The sequence below is a fragment of the Nothoprocta perdicaria genome, unplaced genomic scaffold (genome assembly GCF_003342845.1).
Source record: "Nothoprocta perdicaria isolate Ctin4 unplaced genomic scaffold, notPer1 scaffold_26, whole genome shotgun sequence".
Lineage (NCBI taxonomy): Eukaryota > Metazoa > Chordata > Aves > Tinamiformes > Tinamidae > Nothoprocta > Nothoprocta perdicaria.
Window position 1 is genome coordinate 1,421,946 of NW_020455488.1, and position 14,047 is coordinate 1,435,992.

The 14,047-nt window shown below is 40.2% G+C and overlaps 1 long non-coding RNA gene across 2 annotated transcripts in view; it reads right to left on the bottom strand.

The window, feature by feature from the left end:
• Positions 1-230: 230 nt before the first annotated feature.
• Positions 231-14,047, bottom strand: part of LOC112948316 — a 30,633-nt gene continuing 16,816 nt past the window's right edge. Inside the window, exons 2-3 of one of the 2 annotated variants that reach the window (XR_003249587.1) lie at positions 5,477-5,653; positions 231-526 (exon numbers count right to left, since the gene is read on the bottom strand). This is a non-coding gene — a long non-coding RNA (uncharacterized LOC112948316). Of the gene's footprint in view, positions 527-890; positions 1,358-5,476; positions 5,654-14,047 lie in introns of those variants that run through there. The other variant, XR_003249588.1, reaches the window with a different exon arrangement.

Sequence of the window (14,047 nt, forward strand, 5' to 3'; positions counted from 1 at the left end):
CTGCACGTTGGGAAAAACAGAGTCCAASTGGAGTAACTGGGTCCCTTCAAAAGATAGAACCTGGGTCCTCAAGAGGGCAGGGAGGAGAAGAGASGGGGAAAACCCTTTTCTTAAAAGGGAGAAAATTCAAATGTCTCCTCCCCTGTGCCCAYGCGCGCCACCCACCCCTTCCCTGCGCTCTGTCCAGAAGAAAAATCCCTCAGCCGCAATGGTTGTTTTTATTAAATTCTCCTCAATAAAAAGCTCAGGCAGGATTTATTAGGTACTCAGGGCGGACGTTTAGTATTTCGCCAGTTATTAAGTGAAAATCAATAGAAAGCAAAGAAAATGGAAGTCACTGCACTGTTAGCACGCTGTTGTCGCCCAGATATTATGTCGGCTGTCTTGTAGATTCATGACAGACGAAAGCGGCCGGGAGAGAACTCTTTCTGCTTACATTGCAGGAGCCAAAGTGGGGTTATTCATTAGATCAGGCAGCTGGCCAGATGGATTTCCAGTTCAGTTTTACCATTTATCTTAAAAACGCCTGTATCGAGTGAGAAAGAACACTGATATTATGTGATATCGATGGCAGCTTTATGTATCTAAATCAGGATTTATTGTTATTTTGTTCTGAAGACCTTTTTTTCTCAAGAAATACCATTTCACTGGAAGAAAATAATAGCTAAAACCTTGTCAAAGATAACCTTTCATGTTGTTCGTGCACCGCTGGCTGTAAAACAAATAGAACCCAGGGTATAAATAGGTTTAACCACATCCTTACAAATCATTCCCTTTAGGATTTTCCTTTTTTTTTTTTTTTTTTTTTTTTTTTTTTTTTTTACCAATGTGAGTCTTGGTCATTAGTTGTTTTTCTTGCCAGTAATTTAGCTATAAATAATGTCAGCATTTGTTTTAATTGTATTAAAAAGCATTAGAAGTTTTATGTCTGTCCCTGGAAGGCCAGAGCAGAAGGACTTTTTCAGTGGGTGGGTTTGGAGAAGAATTTTGGGGAGATGTTTTGTCTTTTGCTTTTTTTAAAACCTCCCTCTCTGTTACCAAACTTTTCACCCAGATCATCACAACAGAAGCAACAACAGCTGTTCTGCCATATAAAAAAAACGTGTTTTTAAGGGAGAGAAGACCAGATCACAGAAAGAGATTAGCTCCTAGTTAGGCATCTCCAGGAGGCATGCAGCTTTTCAGGAGTTCTCCACATTCAGCAAATTCCCTTTTCTCCAGATTGTTGAGCCCTTTTGCGAAGAGYGGAGATTTATCCTGGGCAGTTTGGYCTGAAAATCTTCTGCCTTGAAAGCAGGCGAGTGAAACGGCTGCAGCACAAAGCGCTCCTCACCTTCCCAAAACACCAGTTTTCCTCCTGTGTAAATAGATGCTTCATTCAGCAATCTTTGACTTGGCAGCTGCTGATAGTGCCAGGTCTAATTAGCAGCACAGACCAACACGGTGGCAATCCCAGCAATTGCCATTTTCCCACCGAATGCTTCACTTGCTGGCCAACAGCTAAAACCCTGCATTCAATAACTTCATACCCCAGGAATCAGAAATAGGATAAAATAAAACCCATGTTGCCAATCTTTAAATAGTCTTTCAATTATTTGTGAACACTGGGGTGGGCATGAATGTCCTTTAAAGTAAGAGTGAAGATGTAGGCACCTGTGGATGCCCTGATTGACCCAAAAACGGTCCAACAGGACACAAAAAGCAGCYTGAGATACCAGCCCCCTTCACCTCTCGGACCATCCTTACGCACAGATGTTTTTTGCTCCTTTGCTCCCATGAGGGTCCCCGTGCTAGACTCTTGCTGCAACTGCAGTGGCTGCAAACACAACTTGCAGTCGGTCGCGCTTCAAAGGGTGCAAAGCACAGGAAAAAATAAAATCAGACAAAATCCAAGCAAGTCAGTATATAAAGTTGTAAATAGCCTCTCTGCCGTGGCAGGAAGGAGGGGAGCGCATTGCTTTTACAGTTTTTTCCTCTTTTCCTTCGGAGGGTGTCAGCCTGTCCTCGTTGTGCCGAACAATTTCCCCTAGATCAGATATTTTTCTGGGATCTTTGAGTTTTGGATTCCCTTTGAACCCGCTGTGCCACGGGAAGAGGAAGCCATTCCTGTGCGGATGGAGCGCGGGAGCCTGTTCTTCCCATGCCCACAGCCCCACTATTGTTATCTGCTTCTGCCTTTGATTTCGCGCTGAGTCCTGGCCACCTCCACCATGAAGACAGGCAAAAGCAGGGCATTTTTCTCATCTGCAGTTCTTCTGGCTTCAGAAAATCCYGGCTTCAGAAAAATCTTTCAAATACAGGGCAGAGAAAGCCTTTAATTGCTGGGTATGTTAATTTTTCAGTTTAGCAAGGCTTCTTCATGCTGCAACATTCTCCATTCAGAGGCACTTAAGCTTAAACTGGACACYGTGAAAACCAATTTTTAGGGAAGGCGCCTGAAACTGTTCCAGCAAAACGCAACTTTCATGCACAAATTTTTTTCTAAAAAGCCTATTTCTGTAACTGCTGTATATATTTTACTAGACACCCTGGCTAAAGTCCTCGCTGACAAGAAGATACAGCAGAGACGTGCGTCAGACCGGTGCCAGCAGCCCAGGTTAGAGCTGCAGACTCACGGTGGCAGATTTAGAGGCAATTCTACAAAATGCTCCTCAGTTTATTTGCATTCACCATAACTCAAAACATAWTTTTAATTAGCAAAGTCTTGCACGAAATAAAACTGATCAACTAACCAATTTTCTGCACGCGGTGAAAAACTGGAGTTATGTTTAAATCTCTGTTTTGCTTGATTTCTCGTAGGGACTTGAATTTGTGTCCCCCAGCTGCTTTTCACAAGCATAAGACATTAGTTACTCTGTGATGGAAACACCTTTCTCTTTTTTTTTGGCTGAAATAAYATTTCATGGTCAGACAGCTACTCCTGAGGTAGAGTTTTATGCAACCATACATGTTTTGCCAAAACATTTCAACATCTGCAAAATTATATATTTTTTTTCTTTTTCTTTTGTTAGGARAAAAAWTTCTATTGTTTTTTCTTCTTGCTAACCATCTTCAGTACGTTCTGTATCAGTAGCACTGATTATTCTGTATCTGGTAATTCCTTAACTGAGACAGCTCTGCCACAAAAAGATAACTTGCCCATATAAACTTTATACTTTGTGAATTTGCACGGTCTTTTCTTAAATTTGTGTTTACCATGAAGCTCAGGCAAATGAAGCACATCTCATTTTCTTAAAGGTGGGAAATTTGTCCTCCCCCAAAGGAGCACTAAACACAGCTTTTCTTTCAAAATATAGCCTTTTTTTTTCCTCATGCAAAACACGCAAAACAGATTTTCTAATATTTTGCAGCTTCCTAGCTCCTGATGTTGAGTTTTTAAGGCATTTTTGCCCTTTGTCCATGGGGCAGACAGATCCCAGTCTATCCTCTACTTCTCTCCTTTGATGCCATGTTCAGAGCCTCTCCACCCTCTTCTCTCCTCTTCACATTTGTCCCTCTGTGGTTTGCAAAGACTATCAGACTAATGCTGCAAACTCTACCAGGAGGCCTGGGTAGTCTGTACAGCATCGGCCAGAGTTTTCCACATCAGTTCCCGGGCAGATAAAATTAATGGCATCTCTCCAAGATGAACTCAAAAGCCAGATGAAGTTTTCTTTTTTTTTTTTTTTTTTCCCCCCTCTCTCTCTCCCCTCTCCCTCCACTTCTCCCAGCCAGTTTCCTCACTAGTTTTCTCAGCAAGAACACTAAGAAAAAATCAAAAAATGCTAACACCTGATTTGATTAGATCAAGACTTKYTTTTTTTTTTTTTTTTTTTTTGGGGGGGGGGGGAATTGTTAATAAAATCACACTTCTAAAAAAAACAGGATGGAATGTAAATGCTGCACTAATTTAATTACACTTTGGCGCGGGGAGACACTAATGTAAATATTCTGGTGAGGAGGCCTAAGACACTTGAAGTAATTACTTAAAGGCTTCCTTTCAAAGAATCTCCCCCTTTTTATTAAATGCCTTTTAACATTAGCACTTTCTTCCTGACAAATTAAATGAAATTTCATTACTCTCCCTGACTTAATGGCATGAGGCTGCTGGCTGCAAGTGCAAGTTAACCCTCTCTGGCCGCTTGGYGCAGCTCCGTGCGTCACCGTGAGGGAACATCCTCCCTTTTCCCACTGTCTTCCCACCAGTGTCCTGGCTTTGAGCTCAGGGCTCTTTGCAACCTGGATCAGCTGCCAGAGACGACTGCGATTTCTCCCGTTTTCAGCAAGTGCAGCCTGGAAGCAGAGCCCATGGGAGTGTTAAGAGAAATGCCCATAAAACTCAAGTTCTTTAGGAGGTTTGGTGGGTTTTTTTGGTAAAATTAACAGAAATCTGATTTGTTCTTAATTATTTTGATCACTGCATGTGGTAGAAGARGAGTCCAGCATTTCAGGACACTTCAAAACTTCTAAAACATAYGGGGACCACAAGCACCTCCGACACCAGCAGGAACAAACACATAAATGGACAGCAAAGAAGCACGGCTGTTAATTAGCTTTTATGTGCACAAATTTACTTTTTGATCAAGGTCCACTTGGCCAGTCCATTTTGAAACCTTCTCCTTTATTTTTTTTCCTTTCTCTCTCCTTATTGATTTCTCTGTAAAGCAAATAAGAGYCAGGCCAGGTGTCTATCTCCCGTTTTATTTACACATCCCACACCACAAGTGCCACCGGGTCAGCCTCTTGGCATGTGGCCTTGTGCCAGTCTTSGTGCCATGCTGTTCATGTGCCCTCCGCAAGGTAACAGGAGCAGAGCTTTTAAAATACTTGTGGGATCAGGTCCTYGTGAGCTGGCCAAGCCAGCCGGGGGGCCATAAAACACCCACGATGGTGGATGCCTCTTAAAGTGCTCCCGAGGTGCGGAGAGCCTTGGATGCTCACAGTGCTCCCCAAGGTTTGATGCTGGGGCTGCACTCATTTCATCCCTATTTTGTGCCTTGGAGACCTTCTGATGCAGCAAGGCCAGGGACACTGCCAGAGCCTTTTTTTTTTATTCCTCCTTTTCCCTTTTTGAGGGAATTTTTGAGGCAATTTTGATCACCAAAAGTCCATCTGAGGATGGTCCCTTAACGCTACCACACATTGCTTCTTCCTATGGCATCTACTTTTCCCTCTAATGCTTTATCACTATATGTGTTATCACCAGGATATTGTTGTAGGGSGGCAGGAACAAGCAGAGCAGAAATTTGGGGCTGGTCATTGCAACATAACAGTGCTGCTACCTCCCGGCTGACATTCACAGGCAGGGTTCAAGCACGTCAGCAAACTCCTGCTTGCTCCAGCCCCGTTGAGAAGTTAGCCTTACATATAAATAGATAAAAGAGCTCAGCTGCCACCTCCAAATCAATCCTGTCTTGCCCGTTGAAGCTGCCAGCAACAGAGGAAATTTATGCTAGTTTTAATAATGGCTTTAAAAAGTTCTTCGATGAAAAATTACCTCTGGGTCTGCCTCTTCTGAGCCTRCTTCAATCACAGGACAGGAGTTAGCGATGCCAAGTTCCATCTTATCGCAGATGTCCTTTTTCAGAACACGGCGTATTCGGAACTGAAAACGAGGACCTTGCAGACTCAAGTTCACATGGAACATTTTTTTTGGCAGGGTCCGTAGGTCAGCCTATAAAGAAAGAAAATATCTCTGTTTTCTTCTGTGGAGTTATCAGATTTTGCAAAGGGAGCTTTCTCCTCTTGTGAGGTCCAGGTAAAAGTTCACCCATTCCCTGGCTGCTTGCTTCTGACAAACAAAAATTAAGGACCTGAAAATAACTATTTTATCTGAAAAAATGCTAAACATCCCAAAACAAACATTCGACTGCTCCGCTGCCAAATTCCACAAGTCAAAGAGCTGCAGGCCGAGACAGCTCATGTCTYGCTGGGGAATAATGGGTAAAGTTTGGCCAGCTGCCCCGTCCAGGCCTTCGGGGACCCGCAATCCAATTGCAGTGTCTTAGCGGATGTGAATTTCAAGGTTACACCTGGGTGTTCAAGGGCAGGGCCAAGTGTAATCGGCACTTAGATCATAGATTAATCTTATTTGCCATCTATTAGGTTTGATTCCTGCTTCCCGCTCTCCCTCCCTAAAGCCAGGATTATTGTGATAGTTTAAGATAATGGATTCTAACGGAAGAAAGGTCACGCAGGCATTGAGATTTGGAACCTTAAGATAATATGATTAATCTAAAAGCTTCTTTCGAAAAGGGGAGGGGATACTCTCATAAGTTTAATTGAGGGGGGAGAGAGAGGAAGAMAGGGATGGAATTAGCAGCAAGAAAAGGAGGAGTAAAGGATCCTACTTTTTGTCAATTGTAATTAACATAGCAAAAAAACCCCACTTTTCATTCATTTTCAAGCTGAGAAACCTTGTCTTTCTTTTTTTTTTTCTAAAATCCCTAAAAGCGGTATTTATCTTCAAATGCTTATTGAAAATCCTTAATTGCTGCTAAACATGAATATTGATTTTCACAGATACACACATGACAAATGCAAAAAAAATCTGGAGCACACAAACATAACATAAATTCATACACTGAGGAATGAAAATTGTTATATAAATGAGGTATTCTGGTATCAGGTGCTTGACTTTTATGGGTACTGTAAGAAAACTCTACAATGGAGAAATAGATTGCAATAAGTTTATAGTAGAAACCAAAATGTTCTGGGGACTGTAGAGAGATTCACTGTCCCAAAGAACCAGTAGTACTATATTGCTGTGTAGTATTACATAATAAAACCTTTCCTTAGTAGTTTATATTGCTTGAGATTATCAAATAAAGGAGTTTAAGAAAAAAGAAATAACTTCTTTATTATATATGCTGTTTATTTATTTGGACATTAAGACAATGGAACATAAAAAAATCAAATCATATCCTTATGGTTTGCATATGGAGTTTCAATACCACAGGAATTATATTGAATATTTTTGAAGAAATGTCTGTCATATTTCTGTTTCATTTTTTAAATCATAAAAACATTATTCATAAGATTTATAAACAACCACCAAATGCCAATAAATGTATTACAGGCGCAAAGCAGAACTGTTATCATCAGCCATGTAACTACTACGACCCTAGCCACCCACAGACTAAAAATAATAAAAGTCAAATATTTGTTAACTGAGTCTTGGTTTTGAGATCTTTCAGGTTCCCAAATTCAATCCTCACTGATTATGTGGACTAGAATTTTCCCCTCCTCATCAAAAGAAAAAAATAAGCAGAATATACACACAGTACTAATCCCACTACATGAGAATTTAGGCAACTCCTTAAAAAGATAGTTCTGTGACAAAAATCACAAAAAAATACAATAATTATAGTATTTCTTTGCAGAGAGAAACTAAAGAGCTTTTTTTCCTGCTGGYTTCTGCTGGATGAATTCAGAAATCTTTAGTCATCTGCCCAGAGCCTTTGCAGATCAGTTCCATAATTTCAGCCTTCCCGAACACCCCCACTGGCTCTTGTTGCATGGGCATCACTTGCACCCAATGCATGGGTCGCCCCTTGCACCAGGTGCAGAATCAGGCTCCTTCCACCATCCCTGGACATCCATGAGCACAATATCTGCAAGCAGCCTACTTAGAGCCCTCCATTTAAAATACTCACTTCAAGTGGGGTTTTGTCCCTTTTCAACATATTTTCCCCCAGATCCTACAAGAAAACAAGGATAAAAGTTCCTCTCACCCTGACCTTGCAGTCTGACTGAGAAGTGCTGGCTGGCTTATTCCTAGAAACTCAAGAACCAAACCAAGTGTTACTGCAGCTCTGGCTGAAGGGTAATGTAATTAGAACTTGAGCTACGACTGCTTAATACAACCTGTAATAATAATATATGTCTATCATCATTCAGAGCTATTCTAAGACTTGAAACAGTATTAAAAGCCATAGGAAATAATTAGTCGTGAAGAGGAATCATGAGTTTCAGGGTGCAGTATTCACATAAGGACCAGCTACAGATGGCTTTAAAAATGACTGTCTCCAGCATATGCCACTGCTGAGAGATCATCTATGGATAAGTTAATATAAGAAAAGATAAAAATCCCTGGAATGGATTAAGCTATATATTAAGCTATATAATGCTGTGGATCACTGAGGTTAGGATATTAAACTGAGGGTGGAGTGAGAGGGAATATAGCACTTAAGAGCTGAAAGTGGGTATGCACAAGTCAATTGGCTGCTGCAGTTTTCACACTTATTTTGTGAAAAAAATGAATTGTTACCAGTTTATATTGCACTGTAAAGTGCTTTAGGATAACATCTCAAGGAGGAAACAGAGGCAGACTCCCTTGAGAACAGAGAAGCTGGAGCTGCTGGGTGGATATGAACCTGCAGTTAAAGGGGACATATATTTTTTAGAGAGACAGAATAGCAAAAGATAGAGATATGAATTGGTCAAGACTAATGGTGGACAGCAACAAAAATCAGTTGGGAACTTAAAATCCTTATGGCATAAGGATAAACATAATAACGCACAGCTAATTGAGCATAAAMAATTTGAGGGACTCTGTTGTTCATTACATTTCTAATTTTCCTCTACTGGAATGTCATACTTCTGATGGTATTTTAGCCATGTTCTCATTAAACCCTCCCAGAGACTGCTTTCAGAGAATGAATGAAAAGAAAAATAATCACCTTGACATGTTTTACTAATAGAAATCCACAAAGAAAAAAAAAAAAAAAAAAAATCAACCATGAGGGTGCAAGAAGGGAGAGAAGATATTCGGAAATTGCCTTAAGTCTACCACTACAGCACGTTTCAGACTGTAGGACCCCATTCTCTAAAATGCAATGCAGCCAATACAGCCAAACACTTAAAAGTAGGTGGTTAACATCAAATTCACAGACAGTTCCACTAACTTCAGCAAAAAGGTAAAGATGTTGATTTCTGCTTTGTTGTATCGGTACCTAAAATTCAGTGGCTTCAAAGGAAAAGGTCTTCACTCAACTCTCGCTGAATCAGACCTCCTGTTTCCAAGAAGAGGGCATTTCAGGCTCTGCCTTTGAGCTTCAAGTTCAAACAACCCCAAAAGTTCAAAAGCAAAATGCCAAAACCCCTTTTACCTTTTTTTTTTTTAAACAGTTTTTGCTACAGCCACATTGATTCAAAACATTTGTTACTATAGATCTGAACTGGGTGGTGACTTGGTCAAGAACCATGAAGAGGACTTGGATGTAACACTCAGCGCACAGATGACTGTGGGACTGAGCTCCCTCTTCCCCCAATGCATCAGCATAAGGAAAAACTGTATGGCAGATGTTTCACCTATTGAAGAGAAGATACAAATTCTGCCCATGAGAKGGGTCCTCTGTTATTACACAAAAACACTAACATCCAATAAGTTACTAAGTACTTTGTCTCTCTTATCCTCTCGGCAGAACTGTAATTTTCTAACCTCTGAAAGGTTTAATATACAGGCAACCTCTAAATAGATATTAAAATCAGACAAGATTTCAGGATAGAAATTACTGAAATATTTGACAAGTTATTTTTCAATTTGGAGAAAGAAAGTCAAAAAAGGAAAATGACCATCTTTAATATGGAAAATACCAATTTCTCTCTCTTTAAATCCACAGGTGCTCTGCGCCCAGATTTTGCACAGACATATACAGGCTTCTAGTGAGGACTTCTTTCCTACATACCACAGAACAGAGATGTACATGGAAGTATTGGACTGCATTTCCTCTTGTTTCCCCAGATCTGCATCTTTAAGAACTGCCCTCCCAAGACAACTGCCTGGATGCTTTCAATCAACTCAGTGGATAATTCCTTAGGAGAATATTTCCCCACTTCTCCCCTATTCAGCTGCTGGGTTTCTGTATGTTTTTCACCTTCCTTGGAACTAGTTGTCAGTTCTCTTGAGCCTCTCCAGAGAAAAAGCCTCTGCCTAATATATGATGTGCTTATTCATCCCAGACGTAGGGCATATCATTCTCGAATGACTGACAAGCGTTCTAAAATGAAGAGAGCTCGAAGTGTGCTCTAATAGTGATGGGAAGCATTTCTAGTCAAACATAAAGCAAATTAATGTGAGCCCCCACTGCACCTTTAATCTGGAAATGTCATAAAGTAATAAGCAGAGTGACCCTGGCAATGTCTAAGGTTGGATTTCAATAGATTTACATCTTAAAGGGCAACTACTTATTTTTAAGTAGTAGGGACCAAATTCAGAGCCCCTTTTCCGACAGTGTAAATCTGGAGGGACTCTACCAGTAGATAAGAAGATGATCTTTTTTTTTTAAGGCTTCATGACAATAATTATTAGCTCTAAATTAGGGGCCAGGTTCCCCTCCAAAAAAATCCAGTCCCCTTGATACCTCTCATTACCTTCAGAAGGGGCAGACTCTGCCCTGCATGTCTCATTTCAAACTAGTTTTGATTAGGAGTATATTTAATTAACACATCCTTTTGATTAGCATTCAGAATGAAAATCTGTTTTGCACAGTCCCTAGAACAGAAGATTCAATAATACAGATAAAAAGCCATAGGCTACAGGCCATACCCCAGGGCAGAAAAGGCAGRRTTTTTGTTTTGTTTTGTAGAAATAAGGTATCAATCATGATTTGGGCATCTTGCTAATACTATAATTCCTAGGTAAATAAATAATGAATAAATTAAAAAAAAAAGTCAAAGCAATGACATTAGGAAGACCAAATCTTTGCTGCTGTTCTCAGTTGTTATTTAGAACTTTGTTCTGAATTCTAAATTGTTACTTAAAACTTTTTTTTTTTTTTTAAGTCTCTTTAGGACTATTTACAATAGAGAAGACCAAGGAACCCCTCCTGTAATGAAATTCAACGTTCTCTGAACATCTCCACTGAGTACAGCACTATCTGGTGCTTTATCCTGAGGGAGAAATGGACGTTTGGTGGGAGAAGAGTTTCAAGTATAGGCAGCCAGACACTGTCTTCGTAAAGTGCATTGTCTATACCCATTTGGTTTTTATGGTCTGTGCCAGGGCTTCAGTCCAGAGTAGCGGATGCCAAAAGGCTCAGGTCCTATGTTTAAGTCCTCTTGCATCTCGGTTGAGATGKTGTTTCACGTTTAGATGGAGTCATCCCTGCCTGTAGGACATAACAGTAGAGAAAACTTTCATCTTCACCACAGCCAGGTATTCTCTCTGGTGAATGTACATTTTTTTCTCTCAGAGGGAAGCCATTCAGCTGAATGTACCTGTGGCTCGTGATAACAAAAACTCAGAGCAAAACACAGGGCAAAACAAAACAGCAACATTGCCACACTGCCTGCAAAGGCAGAGCTCTGCCATAGGAGGCAAGATGTGTTCAGGGGACTGAAACTCAGGGAACATTAAAAAGTTAATACAATTCAACCTTTCACAACAAGATACCATGTTAAAAACATCTGTCTACTTCTGTGCTGGAAAATAAAAGAAAAAGAAAAAAAAGAAAAAGAAAAAAGAGCAAGAAGAAAAAAAATATTCATTTTTGCATTTATCCCGTAGTCCACATATTTTCTCTAAAACATAGAAAATTATCAGGAAAAGATCCAAAAAAAGAAAGGGAAAAATTGGTTGCCAGCATAGGGTGTATCGTCATATTTGTGTGTTTTCACTCAAAAGAGGACTACCTTCCCTTTTAAGTCATTCTAGGKTTTTTAACAGCGGGTAAAGATGGAAGGTGGGAAAGAAGGAGGCGAGGATAGGTGAGAATTGGGATAATAGCTTTTTCCCTAGGATCTCAGATAAAGAGAGTTTTGCAGTATTCCAACAGGTATGTAAACCAGGTATAGTTTTGCTTCTTGAAATTCCACTCACAGATCCCACATCTGCAAGGAGGTGGAAAAGCAAAGCAGTGCAAAGCACTGGCAGCCCCATGGCTAGGGAAATCACAAGCAGATTCCTTGGAGCACAAGCCACAGACTGGAGATGCAGTCCTGAGGCTGTCACAGGGCACCTGACACTCTGAAGAGCCAGGRATAACTCCTGCTTAAATCGGTGGGATGAGCAAGGACCACACACCTCTGGAGGGGTGGGGAAAACCAGACTCCGAAATGTTATGGTTTCTCCCAATGTAAAATGGGTTAATCATACGTCCCTAACTCACAGGGGTGTTGTGAAGATTGATCAGTTAATGTTTGTACAGAGCTTTGGAAATGTAAAGTGCTACATAAATGCTAAAGATTATTATGTTCCACTCTTTCTCTGCAGCTGAACCCTTTGGGGAAAAGGAAGAAAAATCTATTAAAAAGTGCTACTTGCATGTTATGTCTCTGCTTCTTTTTCCCTTCCTTGATGCTTTTAGTAAACTGAGTAGAGGGGGGGATATAGGAGGAGTTCTTCCAAATGGATTTGTGGGCTCATGCTCATTCCTCCGTCTGCCTCCCTCACTAATAGCTATTCCCAYACATACATATCTAAGGTGAGATTTGACATCCTTTAAAAATACGTACATATATTCCCTGACATTAGAGGTATAACTGACCTGGCAATGCTTGGTTCAAACCTGAGCTTTCAGAGCAGGTCCCTAACCCAGGCTCTGCTCTCCAGAGCTACAAGACACATGGGACAATCTTCTGCCTAGGTCTTCTCACTCACGTCTACGCAGAATTGGCCTCAGAGACACAAAGCCCCTGCTGCTTCTCATGCGCTTTCAGAGAGARGGGAGGACATGAATCTATACTCCTAATTTCTCCTAAACATGATCTGAATTTTATTCATTGTAGGACTTTACATCATTTTGATTTATTTTAACTTGTTTTTTGAAGAAACAGTGAATGCTGAGCAACATGCTTATCCCTGTGAGAAGAGGTGTCTAGCTCATAAATCGAATTAACTCTCATCTGGGAGTTAACTCCCATCTGGGAGTCCTAAGTATAGGTTTCATGGGGGAAAATATCCTTAGTTTTTTGAGATATGGTGGAAAGAAACACAAAGCAACCTATTCTGCCCAGCCCAAGAGCATCTGCAGAGTACTCAGAGCAAATACTTTCTGTCTTCTCAAGCAAGATAACATGACTATAACTGAAGGAAACTTGTTCCAGATCTAAAGCTCCTATTGTTATGTAAAATCTTTAAATCATACAAACMTGAATGGTACAATGACACTCCACACATCATGCAGGAAGGATATTTCCTTCCTTGAGATCATCCACTCCAAAGCCATAGGCACACAGTGAACRTTATCCCACATGCAACCACTTTGGATTAGACCATTAATACATTGACATCAATAGAAACATTCCTGTCCAACACCAGTCACAGTAACCCTTGCAGATGCAAAGCTGATTATTTCACTTATAACAAATCAATGACTAAGCACAACTAATCAGATCATACAAGAAATCAGTGACTAAGCACAACCAGCTAGCACTCACACGCACACTGATCCTGGTGTAATTCATGGCAATCACCATACACTTCCTGAAAAGACATRGAAAAGTAAAGCAAAACCCCAGAAAACCATCTGCAAATCAGGGAAGTATTGGGGAATTAAACTCTCCTTTGCAACAGCAATTGAATCACAAGATTTACAAAAATAAGTAAATCGAAAGAAAGATAAAACTGCAACACAAATAGTCTCAATAACACAATTTGGCCAAAATTGATGTTGCTGCAACAAAGTTTTAATAAAGGAATGGACTTTTTTTGAGCAATACCCCCTCTCAACTAAAACCCTGTGCAAGTAAGAGCTTTATTATCTATGATTTCTTGCCAACCACTAGAGGAAAGGTCACTTAATAAAGTGCATTTATTCCTCATTGCAGCAAAACAGTATGTCATCCCCATGTTCATTATTTACTAAATTATCTTCATTTTTTTTTCCTTCACCTGCTAGAGTTTTGACTATATGAAAAAATAGTATTATAAAATGAAGCCAGATATTTCCAGAAAGGAACAGAACTGATGAAACAAAGTCAGTTCACAGAGAGCAAGAGACAGTGAAAATCATAGCAGTGCTAAACAATTTGTCTCCAGATAAAAATGCAGGATTGGAAAATGGTTGAGTTTAAATAAGCTGTGAAAGAGTTATAAAATGTGTAAGCAGTTAGCATGACTGATAAA